Source organism: Eurosta solidaginis, chromosome X, assembly GCF_040869045.1.
Source record: "Eurosta solidaginis isolate ZX-2024a chromosome X, ASM4086904v1, whole genome shotgun sequence".
Classification (NCBI taxonomy): Eukaryota; Metazoa; Arthropoda; class Insecta; order Diptera; family Tephritidae; genus Eurosta; species Eurosta solidaginis.
Window position 1 is genome coordinate 147,126,631 of NC_090324.1, and position 25,201 is coordinate 147,151,831.

The following is a 25,201-nucleotide window of genomic DNA, read 5'->3' on the forward strand; positions in this document are numbered from 1 at the left end:
GAAGTATTGCACCAACTGTTCAGGACCTCACAGGAAGAGATGCAGAGGGAGATGGGGTCAATTCGAAGTAATATGGGCCAGCTATACGCCGCTCCCGAATCCGCGCAGCAACCCAACCAGCAACACAGGAACGCAAGTAGGATGGACCGTAAACCATTGCCATCGGTAGTACCACCAATGTACCCGACTCCAAACAGCATAGCAGCGAAACCGCGGGAGTGGAAGATCTCGTTCGACGGCACTGGGAGCGTAGCCGATTTCCTGTTTAAACTGAACACCTTGTGTGAGCGCACACAATGCACTGACGAACAAATAATGGCTAGTTTCCACTTGTTCCTTTCTGGACGAGCCGATGAGTGGTACTGGCTATTCACCAAACAAAACCCTAACGCGACATATGCCTGTTTGTGCTACTCAAAAAGAGAATTTAGTACTTCGAAGACTGACCACGAGATCATGATTAAGATCTCCATGTGGAAGCCAAAAGCAAGTGAGTGTTATGACGTGTTTCACACGGACATAATCTCCTTGAACGCGCGCTTAAGAGAGCCAATGTCGGAGCTTTTACTGATTGTCATAATAAAAAGGAACGTCAACAGTAGCCTTAAGCTAATGCTTTTTAATGCGGACGTAAGGACCCTTCATGATCTACGCGATGTAGCACGGAGAGGTGAACAAGTGCTGAAAGAAAGCAAGCTGCTGGGAGCCGCTTACCCAGGACGGCATGTAAACGAAGCATGCGTGACAACCCCGGACATGAGGATGGAAAGCGAAGACGGCGAGATGGTTCCGCAGGTAGAGGCGCTGGAATATCGGCGCAGCAGGCGACCGGACTATTCCGGAATCCAATGCTGGAATTTCCACGCAATGGGCCACTCATACATATATGGCGAGGAACCCATTAGGAATCCATTTTGCTTTAGATGCGGGTATAAGGGTGTATTTACCCCGAAATGCCCTAGGGACCATCGCAGACAGGGAAACCAGTACCCGAGCGAGAAGGTGGGGGAACCTCGTTCGGCTTCATAGCTCCCACACCAGCCAGTGCTCGAGGCGTCGTCCCGTGCACCGAAACAGAGGGCGAGTCTCTGCACAGAGATGGTGAGCTTTCGAGGGGCAGTAGTACCCTGGCGAAAAAAACCGCGAATGTATTAATAACTTACCCTGACAGTACGGACAATTCGAATAGTTCTGAAGCCGAGAGTCAAACGTCTTCATCCGCGATGGGCGAGCCGATTAAAATTCTGCGACGCCGGCATAGGAATGTCGCTTGCCAAACGCAACTTTCACCAAACCTAGAAGAAAGGGAACATAGGTATGAACAAATAAGACATACCATTTTTGAACACTACCCGGTATCGGACAATATTTTGAAGTGTAGGAAGAGATACCACAGGAGAGTACAGGAGCGTAGACTGCTGCAAGCCACCACGTTAACGCTTACAGAGGACGAAAGGCCTTTAGTAAAGGCTAAAATTAAAGATAGTTTTCTTGTAGGGTTGTTGGACTCGGGAGCAAACGTCTCCATCATAGGGAAAAATGGAGTAGAATTCCTAGAGGATAACGGCTTCGAATATCAGCCCTTACACGCGTTCGTATATACCGCGGGCGGCAACAAGAAAACAATTTTAGGCTCAGTATCCCTACCAGTCACCTTCAAAAATATCACAAAGGTTATTCGTTTTTACCTTGTTCCCTCATTGCTCCAAGAAGCATACTTCGGGGTAGATTTTTGGAGAGCATTTGCGTTAGCTCCCGAAATATTCCCAAGCGTAGAGTGTTTAGAGGTTAGACTTGAAAAGGAAGAAGAACTTAACCTGCACGAATTGTCACCAACGCGAAAATTAGAATTGCAAAAGGTCATCGAGACGTTCCCTTCGTACGAGAAGTTAGGCCTAGGACAAACGAAGTTAGTGGAGCATCACATCAACACCGGTGATGCAGTACCTATAAAGAGCAAACATTTCCCTCTTTCGCCACCGAGGCAAGCCGAAGCTTTTACTCGAATTAGGAGTTATAGAAGAATCAAATTCCCCGTGGTATAGTCCTGTAGTACTGGTCCGGAAAGCAGGTAAAGTTAGGCTGTGCATAGATTCGACGAAAGTCAACGCGGTGACTAAGAAGGACTCATACCCACTGCCTCATATCAACGGCTTATTGAGCAGACTCAAGGACACGCATTTTATTAGTGGCATTGATCTGAAGGACGCGTTCTTCCAGATCAAATTGACAGAGTCCTCTAAGGAAAAAACAGCATTCGCAGTTCCGGGGAGGCCTCTGTACCACTTCAAAGTAATGCCATTTGGTCTGTGCAATGGACCGCAGACTATGAGTAGGCTGATGGACAAGGCAATCCCTTCGCGTCTGCGAGAGAATGTCTTTGTCTACCTGGACGATCTAATGGTATGTAGCTCTAATTTTGAGGATCACCTAAAATTGCTAGCGGAAGTGGCCCAATGTTTGAGAGACGCAGCGCTGACAATAAACGTGGAAAAAAGTAAATTTTGTCAGAAAGAAATACGCTATTTAGGTAACTTGATAGGCAGCGGGTGTTTGAAAGTGGATCAGGGAAAAATAGAAGCAATGCAAAACTTCCCGATCCCTAAATCCCCTCGGCAAGTGCGTAGGTTTGTGGGCATGGCGAATTGGTACAGGGCTTTTATTACCAATTTTGCTGACTTGGCAGGTCCCTTGACTGACTGTCTCCGTAAGTCAGCAGGCTGTTCAAGCTTACTTCTGAAGCTATAGACGCATTCGAAAAGCTAAAAGTAGCCTTGAGTTCAGCGCCTGTTTTGGCTAAACCAGACTTTTCAGGGGAATTCGTGATACAATGCGACGCTTCCAAAATAGGTGTTGGCAGAGTGTTATTCCAGGTCGATGACGAGGGCGCTGAGCATCCGATCGCGTTTGTGTCGAAAAAACTGAATAATGCTCAGCGCAATTACACGGTAACCGAGCTGGAATGTCTTGCAGCCATAATCAGGTGAAGCGTTTCCGACCCTATGTCGAAGGATTACCTTTTCGGATTATTACGGACCACTCCAGTCTCAAGTGGTTGATGACACAAAAAGACTTGAGCGGGAGGTTGGCGAGATGGTCACTCTTACTGCAAAGATACGATTTTAGAATGGAACATCGTAAGGGCACCCTGAATGTAGTACCAGACGCGCTGTCGTGTTTTGATGCGGACGAGTTAACTTTCACTACCACACCCGGAGAAATAGATTTAGTCTCTCCCGAATTTAGCAGCAACGAGTATTTAGACTTGATTCGGACCGTCGCCGAAAAGAAGGAATCACTTCCGGATTTACGAGTTGTGGACGGTGTAATTTTCAAAAGAGTTAAGTTTCGTAAAGGGATGGAAGGGGAAGAAGACTCGCTGTGGCGTTTGTGGTTGCCAAAAGGGTTGACTGAGGAAGCAGTGAGATTGGCACATGACGCTAACCGGAGTTACCATGGCGGATGGCAGAAAACCTTAGAACGTGTTAGGCAGAAGTATTTCTGGCCGTAACAGGCTAAGGACGTCAGTGACTACGTCCAGCGTTGTGACACCTGCAAAACGGTAAAACCCACCAATCAGCAGTCGAGACCACCTATAGGGAGTACCTTTGAATCCGAAAGGCCATTTCAGCGGTTATATTGCGACTTTCTAGGGCCGTATCCAAGATCTAAGCGGCGTAATCAATTTCTTTTTATAGTATTAGACCATCTTTCAAAATACGTTTGGCTAAAGCCCATGCAAAGAGCCACCACTGTTAACGTTATAAATTACTTCGCCTCCGAAATTTTTCCGACTGTAGGGGTTCCTGAATTTATCCATAGTGACAATGGTAAACAGTTTATCTCGAAGGAAATGAACCAATTTTTAGTAAATTACGGGGTGACGCACGTGAGGACGGGACTATATTCTCCCCAAGCGAACGCATCCGAACCCGTCAATAGAGAAATTGTTTCTAAGATTAGGATTTTCCTGAAGGATAAGCCTGACCACACAGATTGGGATAAGCATATACCCGAAATTTTATCAGTTTTGAGAAGTGATTTTCACACGGCGATTCAGTGTTCTCCATACTTTGCATTATATGGCCAAAATATGGTCCAACATGCCGCAACGTACAAAATTTTAGCGAAGCTCGGCAGCCTTCGGGAAGACCAAGTTACGATAGTAAGCAGAACTGACAAGTTGACTAATATTCGTGAGCAAATCCGTAAAGATTTTGATCAGGCTAAGGAGAGGGGAGTAACCACCTATAAGAAGCGCTCTAGGCAAGTCAACTACAAGGAAGGTCAGGAAGTTTTCCGAAGAAACTTTGCCTTAAGTAACTTTAAACGGGTATCAACGCTAAATTCCTGCCGAAATACCTTTAGTGTCGTGTGCTCCGAAAAATAGGCAATGCATTGTATGATCTCGAGGACCTAAACGGGAAATTGATAGGTCGCTTCCATGCTTCGGATATTCGTCCGCAATGAACCAACAAGGGCGTTTCTTGTGCTAAATTACAATTGGATCTTTTTTTTTTATCTACCAATCGGACTTTTTTTTTTGTCTGGGCGTTTTGGCGGTCGGGGACATCTCGCCCAGTATTCTCCCCGAGCAATGACCTCATAGGTTGTTCACACGCGTACTCACCGAGGACCGTGAACACCGTGGCAGTCCACGCTTAGGTCGGACTAGCCTTTCGGAGTTTGGACGAGTTCCCCTTATCAAAATGTCTACACCTTTTTTTTTTTGTTTTGCCTTTTGTGGGGGCGATAACCACTAGAACCTTTAGGAGTTTTGACGATTTCTCCATAACAGATGTCTAATTGCCGCAAAGCCCTTTTAAACTCGGTAACAGAATTAATTCCCAACTTGTCTTAGCTTTTTTTTGATGGACCCATGTTGCCCGGCTAGCTTCGTAGTAGGACTTTGAGACTCTTATCTCAGGTGTGAGTCGTGCCCCACGTAGATTGACATCGGAGGTCCCTGGCAGTGGCTTCCCACAGATGATCCGGTTTCCTGTTCGCTTCATCGTCAGGTCTTCAAAGCGAAGCAGGTTTGTTACGGTCTGCTGTTACGGTCTACGGTTACGGTCCACTTGGGAGCGTGTTCGCGCTGACACGCCTAATGACTGAAGATAAGGCGAAAGTTGCGATAAAAAGTATCGGAAAGCAAAAAAAAAAAAAAAACAAATCGGCGATCGCTAGTGAAAAAAGCCACGAGTTTCCGGCGGAAGGAAAAAAAAGAAAAGAGGACAACCTAACGAGACGTTTTAAATTTGATGTATAACAATTATAGAAATTTTTTAATATACGTTTGCTGGTGAATGTGGAACGGATTTGAGTTACTTTTATTAAAATGTTATAACAGAATCGTTAACCCTTCGATTGAAATGCAGGTAATCTGCAGGTTAAGTGGTTCAGTTGCGAGAAGCGGCAATCAACGGTCCTCGAGTGTTATTTTAATAAATATTAAATCCATGAATATCAAACCAATCATTTCACTGTTTAAACAAGCGAAAATTGAGTAAAGTGTGTCGTCCACTTGAGAAATGTTTGCCTTTATACATAAAACCAAAGTCCCTCAAATCGTATAGAGGTCAAGAAGAGTTCCTTACAAAATAGCTTGTAGCGAAAATTGCATCAGAAAATACATATATATGCCGATAATTATGTATTTGTATCTATGCGCATAGAAATTAGCATAAAAACAGACTAACCTATCGTGATTTACTGCCAAGCAAGAGCTAGTACCTATATATTAAGCAGCTCAAAAGCCCCATCCTCAAGTTTCTTTAGCGAAAACAAGCGAAAGAAGTAAAAAACGTAGATACCGAATTGGAAGAATTCATATTTCTGATTAAAGAAAAATCATCGTCCCAAAGAAGAGCATCAATTGTAAAGGAAAAGGCTGGTTTCCTAAACAACCAGAGTGATTGCAAACTCACTCATAGACGACGGAAATTATAAGAAACTAGCAAATATTTCCAAGAGTTTCAAGAGAGAGGAGCTCCAGCGGCAGCCATATTCTGGCTGGTTCACATACTGCGGTGTGTTCTATTAAAGGCCGTCGAAATTATTACCTACGGCAACAATTCTTACAATAACGCTTATAACAGCTCCACCGCCACCGCATATAGGCCGCTGCCACACCACCAACGCCCGACAACCTGCCACCCAAAAGCGGGCGCCCACCTTTCGATTTCGCCCACTAAAGCAGGCGTAACAAACGCCGGCCATCACGCTCTACCACCAGCTATAGCGCCCACGAAGCCCTAGGCTTATCACCATCACCAGCCATCATAGCCGGCAACTCAAGTACCAGCGAGAACCATAGTAGCGGCAACAGAGGTACACCAGCGGATGTCGCCGGACGGTCTTTGCAAATAAGTAGGTATCGGCCTACCGAGTGAGTCGTGCCTAAGTAGTTAGTGGTTTAACCAGTAGAAATCTGGCATAATCAAATATATTTTTTTTTCGATTTGAACTAACTAAATAGAAGCTAGAGTTAGGCAACCAACAAAAGTTGTGTTAGAGTATATAAGCAATTGATTGCATTTGCTTAGATTTTTTTTATATATAATGCTAATAAAAGCACTAGTTTGCTAGCACTTTATTAGTAATAAAGAAGTTGTTTTTGGCACGCTTGGTAACTTTAGTTTAGAACTTTTATTTTATAATTTAGTATTCGTTATCAAAATATTTAACGAATTTGATAAAAGAACTAAATTAAATTTATCTGTTTGCAAATCATAATTAAAAATTTTGTTTTGCTTATAATTCTATAAAAATATTATATTGATTTAAAACATTTAGTATTTAAACAAGCTCAGCCGTGTTTTGAATTTAATGTACCAATTATGAAATATACATACATATTTATGTAGAGTGAGTTAGTAGCGTTAGGATCTTCCAAAAATTAAAGCAATAGAAGATAAATAAATAAATACCAATACACTAAAAATACAATACAAAGTATCACAAATAGATCTACGCTATATAAAGATTGGTGTTATATACCGAAATAAGTAAGGCTTAAAAAGGCGAGAAGTTAATTGTCATTTGCCCTTTTAAGTGGAAATGGTGATATCCGATAAGTCGCTGCACATAGAATTTGCTCAAGCTTTTCGGGGATCGGTGATAACTGTCCGCTTTTCTGTCGAACATTTTCCGCAAGGCCTGTGATTGACTGAGGTTTATTGACCTAAGCCCCGTCTTCAAGTAGATCCAAAAAAAAAAAAAAAGAGGTTTATGATGTTTGCATACCTCCGAATAGGATTATTACTTTTCCGCTACATTATATAAAAAAAAAGGAAAAAAAAAGGTGTTGAATTCGTTTGTGGTATTTTGATATGTATAATAATATGTAATTTATAAGCTGGTTTAGAATATTTGGATATATAAAAGTTAACACACTTTGTAGATAAGTACATAACTGCTTATGCAAAATAAGATAAATATTTAGGTCTACATGCAAACATGTACGTAATTAGATGCGTTACCGTAATTAATGCGAACTTGATTTAATTTAAAAAAAAAAAAAAAGGGGTGTTCCTTACTTGCTACATAGGTACATCCATGCATGGGCGTATACGTTTTGAATATACTTAGTCGGTAAGAAACATTTCATCGGAAGTTGTGAACCCCTGTAGTGACGGCGTCATGAGTAATCAATCAATTTGATCAATGTTAAAATTTCCGATTATTGAAGCAAAAATTCATAAAATGAAATTTGAATGGTGCGATATATCTAAGTACCATAACCAATGGGCAGTTAACGTTAATTACCCAGTAGAATTTATAAATGTTACATGGAATAGAGCTCAATGTTTTGTAATTGAGAGAAAACCAAAACAAGATTCAGTTGAAAATTAAAGGGCCAACGTAGGTCCCTATCTATATATATATATTACAATAATTATTAATTCAGTTTTTTTTGTTATATAATGAATCATCAATAAATTTTTAATTGAAATGGGAATGCTGGCATTCAATTTTATTTAGAAGGCACGTAGGGCATACAGGTAAGGGGCCACCGAAATTTAGGTGCGTCGGTGGCCATGGTTCTTGAGGGTGGGCTAAGCACCGGGCGTCGCAACAACACCCGCGGCGCCCCTCTATATATTCGGCTTTTTATGTTTATTTCCCTTTTGGTTCTCTTATTTTAATTTCAGCATATTTTTTTTTTCTCTTTGATTTTATCGTTTGGTAACCGGTCATGTCCAGTTCGGTAATTTTTCTTGCGTCAGTTTTTGAATTTTGAATTTAGGTTTTTGAATGTTGTAACGGTCTGTCCGTGACATCCGGTTCGGCCGGTGTTTCCTGAGGCGTCGGGTGCGAGGGTCACTCCTGGTCAACGCGACTTAACGTCAAGTTATACGGAACTTTTTTTTTATTTCACCCGATGTTTTCTTTTGTTTTAGCCGAATTTGTGATGTTAGGATGAGTGCGTGCGTGCATGGGTTATAAGAACCCCAGCTCATCCCACGTCCCAGGTGGTAGCTTGGAATACCACCTGGACTGTGACGGGTTGGGCTGGGATTCCCAGTGGCACTCCTTCCTGTCCCACCAGACTGGGGGAGCGGTCCCGAAACCGCTCCACCCATTGCGGCGAAGGCAGGAGGGGTGTCCAGAGAGAATGAACGGGAGGCCTCCCTGGAGACTGCCCCTGCGTTGCGGCAGCGTTGAGACCTACCCGTGTGTGTTTGTAAACGACCCTGGTGGCCCCAACCAGTCTCGGAGGGGCCCTAAGACCCCTTCGCACTGCGGTTGGGAGCAATAGGGCCAAGTATGAATGTAATTGTATTTCATTTTTTTTTGTAGCCCGAGTGCCTTCGGCGAAAGGGATGTCAGCATTCCCATCACCACCTATTTCTACACAACTAATAGTTTTTTTTTCAGCCTTGAGTATTTCTCGATACGATTATCGAATAAATACTTCCATAATTACTTCGCGTAACTTTTTTTCTATACATTTTTTTTTAATCAATCACCGGTTAAAGGGACGTGAACTTTAACCTGGTTTTCTTACCCCAATCGTTGTACGTGGCAAAGTTTTTTATCTAAGACGTGACTTTTTTTTGATATGTCGCGCGACCAATCATTCAGGCAACAGGGCCGGATCACACCGTTCGGGAGTGCGGGGAATATCCGGGGAAACCAGAGCCGGGGCGGTAACAATAATAGAGGGGCCTTCTCCAAGGCCAGGCGTCCCTTGGTGGTGCACACCCCAGTAGGAGGACTGTACGGAGATCCCGCGGCGGTGAACATGGGCTCGGACCCGAACGACCCTCGCGACAAAATGGACAGGCCTGTAAGCACCAGCAATTTAAATGCGCCGCTACTAAACGCACAGGACATCTCGGGGCTAATGACCAATATGTCGACCTATGCACCAGATGGATCTGGTGCTTTACCACCAAATTATGAAGTTGGAAACTTTGGAGACGCTGCAAGCGATGGGGAAAATGCCGCAGGAATGCGTAACGAAGCTAATCAGGGAGGCTCGTGGGTGGAAGTATTGCACCAACTGTTCAGGACCTCACAGGAAGAGATGCGGAGGGAGATGGGGTCAATTCGAAGTAATATGGGCCAGCTATACGCCGCTCTCGAATCCGCGCAGCAACCCAACCAGCAACACAGGAACGCAAGTAGGATGGACCGTAAACCATTGCCATCGGTAGTACCGCCAATGTACCCGACTCCAAACAGCATAGCAGTGAAACCGCGGGAGTGGAAGATCTCGTTCGACGGCACTGGGAGCGTAGCCGATTTCCTGTTTAAACTGAACACCTTGTGTGAGCGCACACAATGCACTGACGAACAAATAATGGCTAGTTTCCACTTGTTCCTTTCTGGACGAGCCGATGAGTGGTACTGGCTGTTCACCAAACAAAACCCTAACGCGACATATGCCTGTTTGTGCTACTCAAAAAGAGAATTTAGTACTTCGAAGACTGCCACGAGATCATGATGAAGATCTCCATGCGGAAGCAAAAAGCAAGTGAGTGTTATGACGTGTTTCACACGGACATAATCTCCTTGAACGCGCGCTTAAGAGAGCCAATGTCAGAGCTTTTACTGATTGACATAATAAAAAGGAACGTTAGCCTTAAGCTAATGCTTTTTAATGCGGACGTAAGGACCCTTCATGATCTACGCGATGAAGCACGCAGAGGTGACCAGTGCTGAAAGAAAGCAAGCTGCTGGGAGCCACTTACCCAGGACGGCATGTAAACGAAGCATGCGTGACAACCCCGGACATGAGGATGGAAAGCGAAGACGGCGAGATGGTTCCGCAGGTAGAGGCGCTGGAATATCGGCGCAGCAGGCGACCGGACTATTCCGGAATCCAATGCTGGAATTTCCAGGCAATGGGCCACTCATACATATATGGCGAGGAACCCATTAGGAATCCATTTTGCTTTAGATGCGGGTATAAGGGTGTATTTACCCCGAAATGCCCTAGGGACCATCGCAGACAGGGAAACCAGTACCCGAGCGAGAAGGTGGGGGAACCTCGTTCGGCTTCATAGCTCCCACACCAGCCAATGCTCGAGGCGTCGTCCCGTGCACCGAAACAGAGGGCGAGTCTCTGCACGGAGATGGTGAGCTTTCGAGGGGCAGTAGTACCCTGGCGAAAAAAACCGCGAATGTATTAATAACTTACCCTGACAGTACGGAAAATTCGAATAGTTCTGAAGCCGAGAGTCAAACGTCTTCATCCGCGATGGGCGAGCCGATTAAAATTCTGCGACGCCGGCATAGGAATGTCGCTTGCCAAACGCAACTTTCACCAAACCTAGAAGAAAGGGAACATAGGTATGAACAAATAAGACATACCATTTTTGAACACTACCCGGTATCGGACAATATATTGAAGTGTAAGAAGAGATACCACAGGAGAGTACAGGAGCGTAGACTGCTGCAAGCCACCACGTTAACGCTTACAGAGGACGAAAGGCCTTTAGTAAAGGCTAAAATTAAAGATAGTTTTCTTGTAGGGTTGTTGGACTCGGGAGCAAACGTCTCCATCATAGGGAAAAATGGAGTAGAATTCCTAGAGGATAACGGCTTCGAATATCAGCCCTTACACGCGTTCGTATATACCGCGGGCGGCAACAAGAAAACAATTTTAGGCTCAGTATCCCTACCAGTCACCTTCAAAAATATCACAAAGGTTATTCGTTTTTACCTTGTTCCCTCATTGCTCCAAGAAGCATACTTCGGGGTAGATTTTTGGAGAGCATTTGCGTTAGCTCCCGAAATATTCCCAAGCGTAGAGTGTTTAGAGGTTAGACTTGAAAAGGAAGAAGAACTTAACCTGCACGAATTGTCACCAACGCGAAAATTAGAATTGCAAAAGGTCATCGAGACGTTCCCTTCGTACGAGAAGTTAGGCCTAGGACAAACGAAGTTAGTGGAGCATCACATCAACACCGGTGATGCAGTACCTATAAAGAGCAAACATTTCCCTCTTTCGCCACCGAGGCAAGCCGAAGCTTTTACTCGAATTAGGAGTTATAGAAGAATCAAATTCCCCGTGGTATAGTCCTGTAGTACTGGTCCGGAAAGCAGGTAAAGTTAGGCTGTGCATAGATTCGACGAAAGTCAACGCGGTGACTAAGAAGGACTCATACGCACTGCCTCATATCAACGGCTTATTGAGCAGACTCAAGGACACGCATTTTATTAGTGGCATTGATCTGAAGGACGCGTTCTTCCAGATCAAATTGACAGAGTCCTCTAAGGAAAAAACAGCATTCGCAGTTCCGGGGAGGCCTCTGTACCACTTCAAAGTAATGCCATTTGGTCTGTGCAATGGACCGCAGACTATAAGTAGGCTGATGGACAAGGCAATCCCTTCGCGTCTGCGAGAGAATGTCTTTGTCTACCTGGACGATCTAATGGTATGTAGCTCTAATTTTGAGGATCACCTAAAATTGCTAGCGGAAGTGGCCCAATGTTTGAGAGACGCAGCGCTGACAATAAACGTGGAAAAAAGTAAATTTTGTCAGAAAGAAATACGCTATTTAGGTAACTTGATAGGCAGCGGGTGTTTGAAAGTGGATCAGGGAAAAATAGAAGCAATGCAAAACTTCCCGATCCCTAAATCCCCTCGGCAAGTGCGTAGGTTTGTGGGCATGGCGAATTGGTACAGGGCTTTTATTACCAATTTTGCTGACTTGGCAGGTCCCTTGACTGACTGTCTCCGTAAGTCAGCAGGCCCGTTCAAGCTTACTTCTGAAGCTATAGAGGCATTCGAAAAGCTAAAAGTAGCCTTGAGTTCAGCGCCTGTCTTGGCCCAACCAGACTTTTCAAGGGAATTCGTGATACAATGCGACGCTTCCAAAATAGGTGTTGGCGGAGTGTTATTCCAAGTCGATGACGAGGGCGCTGAGCATCCGATCGCGCTTGTGTCGAAAAAACTGAATAATGCTCAGCGCAATTACACGGTAACCGAGCTGGAATGTCTTGCAGCCATAATCAGGTGAAGCGTTTCCGACCCTATGTCGAAGGATTACCTTTTCGGATTATTACGGACCACTCCAGTCTCAAGTGGTTGATGACACAAAAAGACTTGAGCGGGAGGTTGGCGAGATGGTCACTCTTACTGCAAAGATACGATTTTAGAATGGAACATCGTAAGGGCACCCTGAATGTAGTACCAGACGCGCTGTCGCGTTTTGATGCGGACGAGTTAACTTTCACTACCACACCCGGAGAAATAGATTTAGTCTCTCCCGAATTTAGCAGCAACGAGTATTTAGACTTGATTCGGACCGTCGCCGAAAAGGAGGAATCACTTCCGGATTTACGAGTTGTGGACGGTGTAATTTTCAAAAGAGTTAAGTTTCGTAAAGGGATGGAAGGGGAAGAAGACTCGCTGTGGCGTTTGTGGTTGCCAAAAGGGTTGACTGAGGAAGCAGTGAGATTGGCACATGACGCTAACCGGAGTTACCATGGCGGATGGCAGAAAACCTTAGAACGTGTTAGGCAGAAGTATTTCTGGCCGCAACAGGCTAAGGACGTCAGGGACTACGTCCAGCGTTGTGACACCTGCAAAACGGTAAAACCCACCAATCAGCAGTCGAGACCACCTATAGGGAGTACCTTTGAATCCGAAAGGCCATTTCAGCGGTTATATTGCGACTTTCTAGGGCCGTATCCAAGATCTAAGCGGCGTAATCAATTTCTTTTTATAGTATTAGACCATCTTTCAAAATACGTTTGGCTAAAGTCCATGCAAAGAGCCACCACTGTTAACGTTATAAATTACTTCGCCTCCGAAATTTTTCCGACTGTAGGGGTTCCTGAATTTATCCATAGTGACAATGGTAAACAGTTTATCTCGAAGGAAATGAACCAATTTTTAGTAAATTACGGGGTGACGCACGTGAGGACGGGGCTATATTCTCCCCAAGCGAACGCATCCGAACGCGTCAATAGAGAAATTGTTTCTAAGATTAGGATTTTCCTGAAGGATAAGCCTGACCACACCGATTGGGATAAGCATATACCCGAAATTTTATCAGTTTTGAGAAGTGATTTTCACACGGCGATTCAGTGTTCTCCATACTTTGCATTATATGGCCAAAATATGGTCCAACATGCCGCAACGTACAAAATTTTAGCGAAGCTCGGCAGCCTTCGGGAAGACCAAGTTACGATAGTAAGCAGAACTGACAAGTTGACTAATATTCGTGAGCAAATCCGTAAAAATTTTGATCAGGCTAAGGATAGGGGAGTAACCACCTATAAGAAGCGCTCTAGGCAAGTCAACTACAAGGAAGGTCAGGAAGTTTTCCGAAGAAACTTTGCCTTGAGTAACTTTAAACAGGGTATCAACGCTAAATTCCTGCCGAAATACCTTTAGTGTCGTGTGCTCCGAAAAATAGGCAATACATTGTATGATCTCGAGGACCTAAACGGGAAATTGATAGGTCGCTTCCATGCTTCGGATATTCGTCCGCAATGAACCAACAAGGGCGTTTCTTGTGCTAAATTACAATTGGATCTTTTTTTTTTTTATCTACCAATCGGACTTTTTTTTTTGTCTGGGCGTTTTGGCGGTCGGGGACATCTCGCCCAGTATTCTCCCCGAGCAATGACCTCATAGGTTGTTCACACGCGTACTCACCGAGGACCGTGAACACCGTGGCAGTCCACGCTTAGGTCGGACTAGCCTTTCGGAGTTTGGACAAGTTCCCCTTATCAAAATGTCTACACCTTTTTTTTTTGTTTTGCCTTTTGTGGGGGCGATAACCACTAGAACCTTTAGGAGTTTTGACGATTTCTCCATAACAGATGTCTAATTGCCGCAAAGCCCTTTTAAACTAGGTAACAGAATTAATTCCCAACTTGACTTAGCTTTTTTTTGATGGACCCATGTTGCCCGGCTAGCTTCGTAGTAGGACTTTGAGACTCTTATCTCAGGTGTGAGTCGTGCCCCACGTAGATTGACATCGGAGGTCCCTGGCAGTGGCTTCCCACAGATGATCCGGTTTCCTGTTCGCTTCATCGTCAGGTCTTCAAAGCGAAGCAGGTTTGTTACGGTCTGCTGCTACGGTCTACGGTTACGGTCCACTTGGGAGCGTGTTCGCGCTGACACGCCTAATGACTGAAGATGAGGCGAAAGTTGCGATAAAAAGTATCGGAAAGCAAAAAAAAAAAAAACAAATCGGCGATCGCTAGTGAAAAAAGCCACGAGTTTCCGGCGGAAGGAAAAAAAAAGAAAAGAGGACAACCTAACGAGACGTTTTAAATTTGATGTATAACAATTATAGAAATTTTTTAATATACGTTTGCTGGTGAATGTGGAACGGATTTGAGTTACTTTTATTAAAATGTTATAACAGAATCGTTAATCCTTCGATTGAAATGCAGGTAATCTGCAGGTTAAGTGGTTCAGTTGCGAGAAGCGGCAATCAACGGTCCTCGAGTGTTATTTTAATAAATATTAAATCCATGAATATCAAACCAATCATTTCACGGTTTAAACAAGCGAAAATTGAGTAAAGTGTGTCGTCCACTTGAGAAATGTTTGCCTTTATACATAAAACCAAAGTCCCTCAAATCGTATAGAGATCAAGAAGAGTTCCTTACAAAATAGCTTGTTGCGAAAATTGCATCAGAAAATACATATATATGCCGATAATTATGTATTTGTATCTATGCGCATAGAAATTAGCATAAAAACAGACTAACCTATCGTGATTTACTGCCAAGCAAGAGCTAATACCTATATATTAAGCAGCTCTGTTCGGCCTGGGTGCGTCTGAAACCGGCAGTGGGTAGGCGCACACGGGTCGATCTCGGAATGGATGGGTCACTCGGAATAAATAAAGAAGAACGCAAAAGAGGAATTCCTCGTTATAAAATAATGTTTAATTCCAAAGTGAAAAGAAAAATATACAATAGGTATAATGTTACCTTAACGTACAAAATGCTGGCGGTGATGATCCTGGGCGATGTGAACTGCTTGGCGGTTAATCGAGAAAGAGGCCGGTTATCCCGTTGAGGACAACCGCTAAGCCGCGAAAAAGTCCTCTGGTATTAAGGAGGGGAAAAAAGCCACACACACAACAACCCCCGCATATACGTGCATGGGTGCTGACAACCCGCACACACACGTGCATGCGTATGAAACGCATGCATGTGCATGAATGCACACAAATGCGGCGTGAGTGTGGGTGGCTGGAAATATTATTAAAACGTTAGGGAGGGGCGCCGTCAATCAGATAAAAGTTAGGCATTGGGCCTAAACATGCCGCCCCCCTTGCGGTACGCAACATCACAGTCCGCCAAGGATCACCGACCGTGAAGAAGAGAAAAAAAATTAAAAACTTATAATTAATTATATCTAACTTAACATAATGCCGGCCAGTCCGCCGGCTTGGCGGCACGCAAAATGGTTTGCGCAGTGTGGGAGCTTGGTTGCTGCTGCCTCGGTCATTCACCAATTTTCCCATTATGGGATTGCGAAAAGAAGTAAGAAGATATACGTGTTCATATTTCTTGCCGTTTATTACAAATTCATTGGAAATTCTATGCTTGTGAATTTTGCATTAAGAAAATTCAATAAAAAATAACTTATTGTAATGATACAAGCTTTTAAAACGCACACCTCCATTGTGAATTCATGCAAGTGGCGAATTTTCGATAAAACGTTCACAATAGTGAACAGCGAGTGAGTATTAATATGTTTTCTGTATACAAATTTAAAGGAAAAGCTGATTTGAAGCAAATGTGCAATTCATGGCACTTCAATTTAATAACGGCGAACACAAGAACAAGAAACCTTTCTTCCATTCTCTGGCCCTTCGCGACAGCCGTTCTCCCTGTCAGCTATGATTTGACACGTATGCATGGCAATGGAGGGATAGAAAGATTTTTCACTTGTACGAACTCACAATGCACACCTCTTGCGACTGTGTACAACAGAAATTCAATAAAATAAAAAGGATAAAAAGTGTAAAAATTCACGTATTTCGGTCGTTACCGAACATTTTGCTCTTAGGCCTTCGCTGTGCCCGAGAGTACCCAACCGAAGATGGTACTCTGAGCTAACAAAGGGCCAAACGTGGTGGGCAGAATCCCTGGGAGTATTATCTCGGCATATACATCTGTGCCTAGGACGAGGCGGATCGGGGCGGATGAGTAGAACTGCGGATCCGCCAGACGAAGATGTGCGTACGGGGCTGCGATGGCACTGTCAATGCTGGTTGTGGGTGTCGTGCGCCGAAAATTGGCTACGACCGCAGCATGGGTCGCAATCCTTCTGTTCTGTCCGTGTCTTCCTCGGATACGCAGCAGACATTCTGCTTGCCCGCCAATGTTGCTGGTAGGAAGTTGGAGCTCCTGGGCGAGCTCATCCGCAATCACTGTGGTGAGGGAGCATCCGTCGATTAAGGCGCGAACGAGGTGTAGCCGCCCCCCTGCTTCTATTTTCACGACCGCGGTGTGGGTGATCGCTACCGTCGGTATCATGGTGGCGGTGGCAGCTGAATGCGGGGCTAGGAGCCCTGCCCGGAAGGCGGACACGGTAGTGAGCTGCAGCGAGTTGGATCCATGACTGCGATCTCGTGGTTGATGATGGGTGTGATATCTTTGTTGCAGGCGAAGAGGCCTTGTCTCCGCTCTGCGATCGCGCGGTGGTTGTCTTCGTTGAGGGTCCTTAGTTTGCCGGCGAAGAGACCGAGTCTCCGCTCGGCCGTCACGAACATGGCGCTGGACTGTAGATGGGTTGTGCTGGAGCCGCTTCCTTTCATGCTGCAAAAGCGGTCGATACGATTTGGCTGCTGGTGTTGTGTTCGGGCGAAGAGACCGAGTCTCCGCTCCGGTTCGATGGATTCGAGCTGGACGAAGAGGCCCAGTCTCCGTTCCATCATCTGACGCATATAACGAGATGGAGTCGTCAATTCGCTCACGGGGTGATTCCAGCTCCTCCTCAACTTGTACACTCCATGGTTTGGAGCGGGCTTCGTGGAGTAGCTGTTCCTCTTTATCAATCGAGGAGATGTGAAGCATCGTGTGATGTTTTTCGCCGCATTTTTTACATCGGCCTTGGCTTGGGCACGCGTTCGAGCGGTGGTCTAGAGCCAAGCAATTTCCACAGCAGCTCCCGCGGATCGCTAAGTAAAGACGCTCCTCGGGTTTTTTGGCCCGACAGATGGGGCACAGGCGTATGGGATGTTGCTTAAAACAAGCGCGGCATTCCGACGTATAACGCATGACGTTCTTGGCAGCGCTTCGTTGCATAGCGGCAAAGCGACCCATTTTTCTGAAAGAAATGCAATATGTTTGACTGGGTCGCGTCATTCTCGAAAATGCGGGGGCGAGTGGTCCCTAGTTGTATTATTGGGGATTTGGGAAATTTTATTAGCGCGCGCATAAGGGGAAACATCTGTCGCTGCATAAACAAAAATATTCATATGTGGCGTGCATTATATGCATGGCCTCTTTCCCCGCACGTTATGTGCCTGGGTCTTTAGTGCCTTATTTTGTTTATTTTGTTTCACCCGGTAGCGTTTTAGTTAGCCACGGGCACACTAGTGCTGCAGAAAAATTAGCCTTTACGATTTTCGGTTCGCACATTCTGGTACCGAACCGGGTAGAAAGTGTATAGCGTGGGTTCTTTTGAGTCGCTGTTATTTGTGTTGTTGGTGCTAAAAACCAACAAATTTCCTTCCCGCCGCAAAAAAAATGTTTGGACAGCAAAATCGTATGCTATATAAAGAAAAAAAATAAAGGAAATGTTCGTTTTGGAAGAGGGGAGGGATTTATAAACTGTATAATTTTTTATTTGTTTGTATTGCCCTTCACTTATTTCTTCAACTTTTCCCCAAGTACGCTTGTAGTCCTGTTTTATTGATGGCCTTTAGCAAACGCCACGGTTCCCGAAGGGTCTTTGGCTCCGGTACCGATTTTTTCCGGAAACGGGTTTTTGGGTACCCGTTTGCATCTTTTTATGCATCCCTAATATAATGTGCATTTAAAACTCGGCATATATGTGTACATACGTTGGAGAAGTATATGGGCAGTCAGTGCACGGACTTTACCGCATTGGTAGTTTGACCAACCTTTTTGACCCATTTTTCATTTTCTACTACTTCTGCTACCAAAACTTAGATTCTACCAATATTTCAGTATTTTCGCACTGAAAACGTATACTGCGATAATTTTAAAGTATTGAATTGCAGAGCCCACCCAACTAACATTAGGAGGCGATACTGACCAAATCAGTAAATTTTGAAAAATTTGTGAAGAACTTAAAACAGGAAATGAATTTTTGATAAGATAATATAGCAAATATTTTCTGCGCTATTTTTCTGTTTTTTTTTTCCGTGAATAATTTAAACGAAAATAAAAAGTTTTACGTAAACGATAACATGCCGAAATCGGTTATTTGGTGGCAGTATTTTGGGTACTTGGGAATATTCTTGCTGTGATTAGACGTTTTGGTACATGTTTGTCAGTATTTCCCACTCACGATACAGGAAAAAGTGAGTATCGTATAGGTATAAGCTATGTAGATATATACAAAGGTACATGTAATTTTGTCTTGTTTACGTGTTTTAAAGGTGTCATTTCCTTGAAATGCGTGTTATTTGTTTTACAATACATTAATAATTGTTTGGTACAAATATGAACGGTAGCTGTTGTTGTCTTGGTAAAAATTACCAACTACTACTATTTTCATTTTTTTTGTGTCTACCAACATTTTCCTCTTAAAAGGTTCGCTTACTGGTAGATATTTACCGACAGCAAAGACAAAAAAGAGAAAAAAAAATGCTCGGGAACATTCATACACACATACGTATATTGAATGGAAACTCCCATGAATTGGGACAACGGGATGACATCGTACGATTTTTTCCCGTTGCGTTTTCTTTCATCTCCTAGAGCGCGAGGCGTGCGTACGCATATCGAGACAAAAAGGTAAGTGCTTCATAAATTGGGAATTTGATTATTAATATATATTTCTTTTTATTAATCAATAAATTTTTCTTCTTTTTTTTCTTTTCAAATGTAATTTTGGGTAGCATATTTCTTATTAAAGTTTTATTATACATATGCTTTGGATGAGTAGACGTAATTATCCAATTGCAGCTAAACGTTCCCCGTATGATTCATTAAACGTTGATGTGTGGTAGGTTCGGCTTGATATTGATACGTTGTATTATATTGTGGATGTGGCGATGGTAGTATAACTGAATTTGGTGTTATATTCGTAAGTATACTACCACCAGCACCACCTGCCGTTGGTGAACTCATCAATACAGGATTATTCGCTATATTATTATTACTTGTACCCATATTCGATGTGACAACAGCAATGTTATTACCACCAATACCACCACTATTATTATTATTAGCTAATGAGGTTGTTTGCATAAGATCAATGCCACCTGCATTACCGCCAGGAGCTAATATAATTTCTGTACCATACATTGGTTGAGTCTGTTGCGTTAATTCTGGATGTGTATTTGGCAATGGTGATTATACATTCCACCACTTGCAGTCGTACTAACCGCATTTACAGCAACATTCGATGAAATTTATTTATCTGGTCGGCCATTGAGTCTTGATGTGATGTACTCCCCGTTGGTCTTGTATTATAACCAAAATGTTTTTGATGCAAATTATCACTACCGCCGAGTCGTAAACCTGATGAAACACTAGACAGTGTTGGCGTTTCTGGTGGGGAAACATCACCAAATGAACCATTTGAACTACCTGTATCACTTCAAACACTTTTATTTGAATTCATTGAACTTGGTATAAACGTGGTATCTAAGCCGGTAATAGCTCCCTCTGACATTGACATATTTTGCATTGTATAAGCCAATGTTGAATAGTTTGTGACCGGTTGAAAATGTGGATTAACGGTTAATTGTTGTTGTTGATGTATCAAAGGTGTATATGTGGTGCCTGTTTTATGTCTACGGGGGTAACCATTGCGAATTAACGTTTGTAGAGGGTTACCGGCCACATCACTGCTAATAACACCCTCGATAGTTTGAGAATACATCCGTTGCCAAGATGGTTGAAATATTGGACTTGTATCATTCGGAATGACATTCAAGGAAATCAAATGAGGGTCCACCGGAACAGGATGTTGCATTGTTCCATCTGCTTGAATTATCTTATGAAGACCCTGTAGAAATGTCATTGGTATATGTGGCATAATGTTAAAGGCTCTATATTGGTTAAAAGTATTTGAAAGGAATAAGGTTTTGCTAAAAAAAAGAGATGATGTTTGGTACAACAGTTTTAGATTTCTTTTGCATTCCATTTATTGTATTTATTTCGTTTTTAATTATTTTGTCTGCCGTAAATAAGTCTGTAGGTGTGCGCAGAGCATATGTAAAACTTTTGCTAAAGGTATTTGAGTTTGGACGTCTCAGCATAGAAACAGCAGCGAAAGAACGTCTGAAGAAAGAGGGTGAGGAGGCTTCACCTGCCTTTATAGAAGCCAAGTCCAATGACTATATCATATCACATCAAAAACGGAAAACAGTTTACCCACTACAAACGGCAATACGCTTATTAGTAGGGATAGTGTACTTCTTCCCACAGCCAATGACACTTCCAGGACTGATTATGAAAACTCCCAAAAGGATGAAGAAATACGTTTTAACTTGGAAAAATGTCTGTGGTATATCAAAGCGGGAGTAGAATCCATTATTGAAGATGAGGTTACATTGCGTTTTGAAGCGGAGGAATTAAAAAGCTGGAATCTGCTAACTCGCACAAACCGGCAATATGAATTTATATCGCTAACGATAACATTGATTTGGATGACAGGCTTTGCTGTGCGTTATTTCGTTTTGTTACCATTAAGGATTTTTGTATGCTTTGTTGGTGTCTCTGTTGCAGTTATTGCTAACAGTTTAGCTTCGCTGATTCCTTTTGAGTTGCTTCGACATTCCTGTGCAGAGAAAGCATTTAAAATTTCTTTTCGCCTCATGACGCGTTCTTTATCGGCAGTTATTACTATTCACAACGCTGAATTTAAGCCAAAGGGTAGTGGCTTTTTTGTGGCAAAGGTGCTAATATCTGTGGGTGTGGTTGGCCAGGGATGTGCATTGCATGGAGCAAATGTCGTGGTAGTTCTTGATGGGACGGCGGCAAATGCTGACGTTGATCTTGTAATTGTGGATTTACAAATGTTTGATCCATATTCATTTGTTGTTGTAAAGGAGGTGGTTGTGTTTGAAAATCCGCATCAACAACCAATTTATTTTCTCTTATCTTTTCAAAAATTTGTGTACATTTGCAATGTTGGTCGAATGATTCGCAACCATAGTATATACCAATGGGAGTTCCTGTAATGTATCTGAGTCATTCATGCTTTGAAAATCACGATCACTCCAACCTTCCAATGTGCGGAATATCTCTGTAACGCATGTACGATTGCAAGCCCGTATTAACGCGAAATACAGCGCCTTTTTTCTCGTATCTTCTTATCAGTTGGTTCTCCTTTTGACATGCAGCTATATCAGCTGCCAAATCTTGAGGATTGTTTACCGTCAATTCCATGCCGCGTAGCTCTTGTGAATCACGCCGGCCTAATTCTTCTAGACATGTACCTAAGAAACGTAACTCAAATGGCGGACACATGTTAAGCAAAGTGCACATTGTGTCAATTCTTTTATAACTCTCGAGTTCTTTAAACCATTGGATAACGTCCTTTTTACAAATCATTTCCGCTAATACATTTATTGTTCCGCATAAACCAAGTGAAAAATCTCTTATCATCTTTGTTTTTGTTGTGAGAAATAACTCGTATTTAAACGCATTGCAGTTGACTTAATAAAGGCGATTACCTTTTCACGCGTCAATTGTACTGCGGTGATCAAATTAGCTGGATGTATTGGGATATTTGGTTGATAAGTAATTGGATAGTTAAAACCATAATGGGAGCAAGTGCGATAGGGTTGCGGCACAGAAGTTTTTAATTGAAGATGGTGGTTATAATTTTTATGAATTTGTGTTGATGTTTTTGCTGCCAATAATGTATGATTTTGGTAGCTGGTAGCATCGCTCAGCACTACTTCGTGTTGGCTTGGAATTGGCGCTTGCTGAGTTTGTATTCTCCTTACTTGGTGTTCTGAAACCTCTTCTGGTGCCGATTGACTAACTGCGGCAGGTGTGATTGTTGTTTGTTTCGTTTGTTGTGGTGCTGAGATCGGCATCGAACTCAGTGGCGCTGATTCGGAGAAATCAGTATCGGTATATTCACCATGAATGCTCTTTTTACGTTCTACCGTGCGCTTATATTCATTCAATTCATCATCGGTTACATTATCGAATGGATTCTTAGCATATGGTGCCTTATAAACGGCCGCATTATGTTGATAGCCACGTTGTATGATTCCCTTGGAGGCGGCGCCCATTAGCACGACATGATCGCCAGCTGGTGAAACGGTGGCCTCCTTAATACGATTAGCTTCGTCCCATGTAACACCCTCGAGCATGTGTGATTGTGGACCTGCGGATATTTTATCAGCACGTCGATTATCTTTAATCTGTGGCTGTATGCGTTTAAATTCTTTTGGATTTGTGGCAGAAATCGAATCTGCGTTAGGTTATTGCTTGGCCTCGTTCCTTTGGCTGAGTGCATCTGCGTTCCTTGGCAGACCCTGAGTCTGCGTTAGGGTTCTGGTGTCCTCGCTCGGGGTGAGTGAGTGAAATGGGGTTTGGTTTTGAAAATTAAAAATAAGTGTTTTGTGGCAGATGGGGATCTGCATTAGGGTGGTTGATTGGCCTCGGTGGGCGAGCGCTGGGTTTTAAAATTTTGAAAATTTAAAAAAGATTATGGGCCGAGTGCCTTTGTTTTCTGTGGCAGACCGAGGGTCTGCGTAAAGGCTTTTCTGGTATACTCGTTATGGAATAACGAGTGAGTGGGATGGTTTTTTTTGAAAATGAAAAAATAGAATTTTGTGGCAGATGGGGGATCTGCGTGAGGGCTTTTCTGGTATCCTTGTTATGGGAGAACGAGTGAGTGGGATATTTTATTATTATTTTTTTTTTTGAACGGAGGGATGTGGAGGAACGGGGGATTGTTAAGCGAAGCTTTTGGTCCTCGCACAATCTATCTCCGTGGGAAGAAGGATCAGTTTGACCAAAGGTCGTCTGACTTGACCCTTCTCGGTTATGAGGTCGACTACACGTACTCGGTTATCTTCACCGGGGTGTACGTTGACGACTCTGCCTAACCTCCATTCGTTGGGAGATAAGTTGTCCTCTTTGATGACAACTAGATCTCCCACGTGTATATTTTCTTTGGGATGCTTCCACTTCACTCGTTTTTGAAGTTCGGATAGATATTCCACCTTCCATCGCTTGCAGAAAGTATGATGGAGGGCTTTGAGTTTCTGCCACCGATTTATCATCGAGGCAGCGCTCTCACTAGCATCTGGTTCTGGCGGAGCCAGTAGGAAATGTCCTGGGGTTAGTGGTTCCAGATCCGTTGGGTCATTCGACCCTGGACTGAGTGGGCGCGAGTTGAGCACGCCTCAATCCTGTACAAAATGGTTTGGAACTCCTCCATGGTGTACTTATGGGGAGATGCGATCTTTTTGAAGTGGCTTTTGAAGCTCTTCACTCCCGCCTCCCACAAGCCGCCCATATGTGGAGCAGCGGCGGGAATAAAATGCCAGCTTAATGCTTGATGGTTGTACTTTGAGACTGTTTTGTCTCGGCTTTCGGCCAGAAAGGCTTTGATTTCCGATCGTAGAGATCTGGAAGCTCCGACAAAGTTCGTACCATTGTCGGAGTAGATGTTCTTCGGACATCCTCTTCTCGCGATAAAACGCGAAAAGGCCGCGAGGAAGCCTGGGGTACTAAGGTCACTAGTGGCTTCTAAGTGGATGGCCTTAGTGGAAAAACAGACGAAAAGGCATACGTAGCCTTTTGACAGTCGACATCCCCTACCGCGGTAGCTTTTGATGTCGAAAGGCCCTGCAAAGTCTACCCCGGTATTGGTGAACGCGCGGGTAAAAGTAGTCCGCTCGCAGGGAAGGGTCCCCATAAGTTGGGACTGTGCCTGCTTTCGGTGAATAATGCAGGTTTTGCAATTGTGGATGATGGCTCTGATCATGGTCTTGACATTCGGTATCCAGTATTGGGTTCGGATGAGACGGAGCATGAGCTGGTTCTCGCCATGAAGGGAGTCATGATGAGCCATCATAACGGTAAGGCGAGACAGCCTACAATTGTAAGGCAAGATGATCGGATGACGCTCGTTGTATGACATGTCTTTTGACGCCCCTAGACGCCCCCTGTTCTAATAATATCATCTTTGTCGATATATGGATTTAGGGAAAGTATTTCACTCTTGCGATCGATAGGTTCCCTATTTTTTAATTTTAAATATTCTGTCCCGTAAAATTGTTTCTGGCAGACTCGTATTAATGCTTGAGTCGTTGCCTTAATCTCATCGGCTGAGATTATGCACGACCTTTCGGGGAACATTGCTTTAGTTTTTGGGTGAGTTCGTTTATAAAATCTCCTAACATAGGATAGAACCTTCAAAGCCCTGGGTAAATTTAAAAAACGATCGAGAATATCTACATGATCTACCCTTGTCGTGGCATATGTTTGTGCCCTCTTTTCCTCAACGGACGTTTTGTATTCGGTCTCTTGTGCTGGCCAGTGGGAATTGTCTTCTTGCAGCCAAGAAGGTCCCTGCCACCACAACGAATTGTTGGTCAAC

At 43.6% G+C, this 25,201-nt stretch overlaps 1 protein-coding gene and 1 pseudogene across 1 annotated transcript in view; both read right to left on the reverse strand.

Moving 5' to 3' along the window:
* Positions 1–25,201, reverse strand: part of LOC137235183 (uncharacterized) — a 1,124,977-nt gene that overhangs the window by 192,332 nt on the left and 907,444 nt on the right. The gene's annotated exons all lie outside the window — the stretch shown is intronic.
* On the reverse strand, positions 19,591–22,188 carry LOC137234707 (uncharacterized; annotated as a pseudogene).